The sequence below is a fragment of the Macaca fascicularis genome, chromosome 1 (genome assembly GCF_037993035.2).
Source record: "Macaca fascicularis isolate 582-1 chromosome 1, T2T-MFA8v1.1".
Lineage (NCBI taxonomy): Eukaryota > Metazoa > Chordata > Mammalia > Primates > Cercopithecidae > Macaca > Macaca fascicularis.
Window position 1 is genome coordinate 156,190,230 of NC_088375.1, and position 4,487 is coordinate 156,194,716.

At 36.1% G+C, this 4,487-nt stretch overlaps 1 long non-coding RNA gene across 1 annotated transcript; it reads right to left on the bottom strand.

The window, feature by feature from the left end:
• Positions 1–872: 872 nt before the first annotated feature.
• LOC102140306 (uncharacterized) lies at positions 873–3,306 on the bottom strand. The gene is made up of 3 exons (XR_273672.5): positions 3,170–3,306; positions 2,003–2,078; positions 873–962 (listed from the first exon to the last, which is right to left on the bottom strand). It is a non-coding gene; the product is annotated as an uncharacterized lncRNA (long non-coding RNA).
• Between the last annotated feature and the right edge of the window lie 1,181 nt (positions 3,307–4,487).

Consider the following 4,487-nt stretch of genomic DNA (forward strand, 5'->3'; position numbering starts at 1 on the left):
CATCAGCACTTACTGATTCACCTTGCAGTTTTGTGTTATGGAAACAGCTCCTTTCCATAAACCTCATGAATCAACCTCTGCTAACTTCCAACTTTTCTTCTGCAGCTTCCTCACCTCTCGAACTTCATAGAATTGAGGAGAGTTAGGGCCTTGCTCTGGGTTAAGCTGTGGCTTACGGGAATGTTGTGGCTGGTTTGATCTATCCAGACCACTAAAACTTTCTCCACATCAGCAATAAGGCTCTTTTGCTTTCTTGTCATTTGGGTGTTCACTGAAGTAGCACTTTTATTTTCTTCAAGAACTTTTCCTTTGCATTCACAAGTTGGCTAACAGTTTGGCACAAGAGGCCTTGCTTCTAGACTAGCTCAGCTTTCAACATATCTTCTTCACCAAGCTTAATCACCTCTAGCTTTTGATTTAAAGTGAGAGACTAATAACTCTTCACCTAAACAATTAGAAGCCATCATAGGGCTATTAATTGTACTAATTTTAGTTGTGTCTAAAATTAGACACAACTAATTTTAGGGCACTGTTTGTGGCACCACAGAACATTTACAATAATAGCATCAAAGATCATTGATCAGAGATCACCATAAGATATAATAATAATGAGAAAGTTTGAAATATTGTGAGAATTACCAAAATGTGATACAGAGTCATGAATTGAGCAGTGCTATTGACAGAAATGATGGTAATAGGCTTTTTTGACACAGGATTGCCACAAACATTCAATTTTTTGGATATGCGATATCTGCAAAGTGCAGTAACATAAAGCACAATAAAATGAGATATACCTGACTTTATAGTTCTTATTTCAGAAAGTTTAACTAGCCAGCAAACAGTTATTGAATGATATGTTAGACTTAGCATACTCTTAAAGATGTTTATTCCAGATAATAATTCACAATATTGACTCTCAAAAAATATATATTTTGTCACTTGATTTCGGGGGACTCAACGACCTGTGGAAACAACCAGAAGCATAGGTCACTTTTAATTAATAATTATCTTTAATCCACGCTGTTGTACAATTGATGAAGCTATGAACATATGCTTTAAATGCTTATTCACCCATTCATCATCTTCCACAAAGGATCTGACTGTGTGATGTGAAGGAGGCATTAAAACAAATGATAAAATGAAAATCCAAGGATAGAATTAAAAATCAAACCTGGGTGAAATACAAATAAGGGAGTAAGATACCAAGACTAAGAAAGCTTAAACATGCAATTCATCAACATTACTACAATTAAGCCTCATATTTGGATTTAAGCTTCTTAGTAGACATAGTAAAAAATGGAAAAATAGTCATATTGTTATTATAGGCAAAGAAAGGAGTGGTAATGCAAGTTATTTGAATGGAAAAACCATTCCTAGGAAATGGGTAAGAGATACCATAATGTTAATATGTATAGCATGATATAACATGTAATATATAACGGTAATTAAGAATGTTGAAGTCATAAAAGATCTGGATCCGATAACTAATCCCACTATTTAACTTCTGTAAGCTTCAAATTTCTCATGTTAACAAGAATTTTTTTAAATACCTACTTAGTATTATTGTAGAGAACAAATTATGTGATGCATGCTAAGCAATTGAACATGGGCAGCAATACCTACCTCAAACAATTGCTGTACAGAGCAAGTGATGCAAGTGGTGCAAATTAATAAATGCATCATTGGATGGGGGCAAGTAGGGGATTGAGAGATAGCCAATAACTATCTGTGGCTGAGAGAGCTGGGGCTGATGGGTGCATTTGAATTTATGATGAGAACAGTTCCAATACTGCTCTGCTGCAACATACGCTTGACATTCAAAACAATTGTTTTATGTCATTCTCTCTCAAGCAATAGTGAAAAGAATTCATTACAATTAGTGAAAATAATTCATTACAATTAATGAATTAAAATAAAATTAATTAAATATGATGATTCTGTTGAAGTAGTTCGTCTGAACCACCTCATTACGCAGAGATATTGTCTTATTCTCCACACTAACTTGGTCGTGAAGGACAGCCTTGATCATCTGAACAGCAAGCCACCTCTGCTTTACCACTCCGTCTTGATCTCATGCCCTATAATAAACAAAATGACAATGACTAGATCCCATTAAATGAGAGCAAAGTCTTTATTTCTCCTAATCATCCTTAGATATTTAATAATGGTTCTCAAGGAATATTGTACATTTTGACAATTCAAGATTCCCTATTTTCATCAGTAAAGTCATCTTTGATTGGTCATCAGCATGCTTGGACTTTCAGAAGTAATCAATATTTTTTAGCACTTACTACTAAAAGCCCACACACTGTTAAGCACTTCACACACATTAACTCACAAACACCTTTTATCCTCATGACAGAACTATGAGGCAGGTACTATTATCCCAATATTGCAGATGAGGAAACTGAATTGCAAAGAAGTAAATTGTCCAAATTATCAAAGTTAGTAAGTGGTAGGTTGAGAGAAAATTCAAGCAGTAATGATCTGGAGCCCACATTCTTAATCAAATTCTGCCAACTGACTTCACAGCAAAGATATCAGAGGAAACTGGGATGTATTACTACTGCCATTTCACTCTAACAAAACAAGTGATCAGATGAGAAAATACTTATATAAGTATGGAAGTTTCCTCACTGAAGAATTTGTGCGTTTATTATCCCCAGAAATGTTAACTCATCTTTCTCTGTGCTCATCCCAAATCTTCAATCCTTTGTACTTAGACCAAATATTTATAGAAAACCCAGTAAACATTGTGCTAGACACAGACTGAATTCTTGTTCTCTCAAGACATTAATTGACTCTCACCTGGATCTTGACCTCACACACAGTAGCCAATCTCTCATATCTCATAAAACCAGTGTGGGATCAAAGTTAAAGTAATTAAAATCTAGCAAAACTTAGAGTACAATTATTGCTTGCTGTTACACATTTTATGATGGATCACTCATGTACTTGTAACATTTTCTCACTTTACAATTTTGCATATTTTATACATAAATTATTTTATAATATGCCTATTATATTTTTATATGTTTTACATGCTCATGACATTTCATTAAACACTTTTATAACTTTTTCTCCTTTCTAAGTCACCTTGTTTCCATAAAAAATACATAATACAGAAATAACATTTCATAATTTTACAAACTAAAAAATATATATATACCAAGATAGCTCCTATTGCAACTCTCTGCTTCATGGTTCATGGAAGTCACTTGAACAACTTAGTTACTTATAATATCACCTGGGATGGAAAAGCAAACAGGCAGACACTTTTTAAAACAATCCATTGATCTCCCTTCCACTCAAATCCCTACACAGCCCATTGTGGCCAATAAGCAGAATACCTCTTTATGAAGTTATATTACACACTGGGTAAAAGCACAGGCCAGGGCACCAACATTCCCAGTTTAACTCCAGATGTGCCACAAATTCATTGTGACTTTAAGCAAATTTCTTAATCTCTCTGTGCCTTGATATCCTTGACTGCAAATTGGGGAATAGTAAAGTACTACCTCTAGCACTGATATTTCCTGGCATGCACCAGCCCCAGAGCTCTAGTTCTTAAAATACGGAAATACTTTTATGCCAGTAGATAAATATTATAGCTGCCTACTCAAGCTCCCAGTTTCCGTACACACACAACACTCCACCGTCCCCCAGGGTCACCTCTATGCTCTGCAATGATGCAATTAAAATATGGTACAGCAGCAGAAGAGGAATGAGTCCTCAATAGAGGTGGGACTTTTCTTCCTATTTTTAGGGGAAAAAATAGCAGCATATTCTTATGTTGAGATAATGCCACAAAGGCTGGGAAAAATTACAGTAGAGTAGAATTAGGTTGAGATAATGCCACAAAGCCTAGGAAAAATTACAGTAGAGTAGAACAGTAGCAAATCACTGGTGCAATTCCTTGAGTAGGCAGATGCGAGAGGTGCTTAATACAAGAAAGACAGATTCACGTTTGACACGAGGATTTGTTCATCTCTGGTAAAAGAAGAAAAAAGAACAGATGCAGTTAGTGGGAAGATGTGGTGGTGGGAGTTTGTGAAATTCTCTTCTAATTGATTCTGTTTCCTAGATCATATGCAAAAGTCATCAAAAGAGTAGAGAAAGGTGTGCTGGACCCCTATTGACTCCAATAGGGATAGCACCATATCTGAGAGGCTGAAGAAGAGACCTGGGTGCAGTGAAAAAGACATAGGGTTTATCAGGGGAGCTTATCCACAGGAATGTTCCAGTGGTGACAGGCTGCACAGGAGAACCACTACTGCTGGTGGTGGTGTTAATTTAATGCAAGTCCATAGGCATGAAAACCAGGAGAGCCAATGATATAAATCCAAATCTAAGGGCAAGAAAAGATGAGAAAAGATGTCCTAGCTCAAACAGTGAGGCAGGGAAAAAATGAGGCCAATTCCTCCTCCCCCTTCTTCTACCTTTTGTTATATTCAGGCCCTCAATGGATTGAATAACACTGATCACAT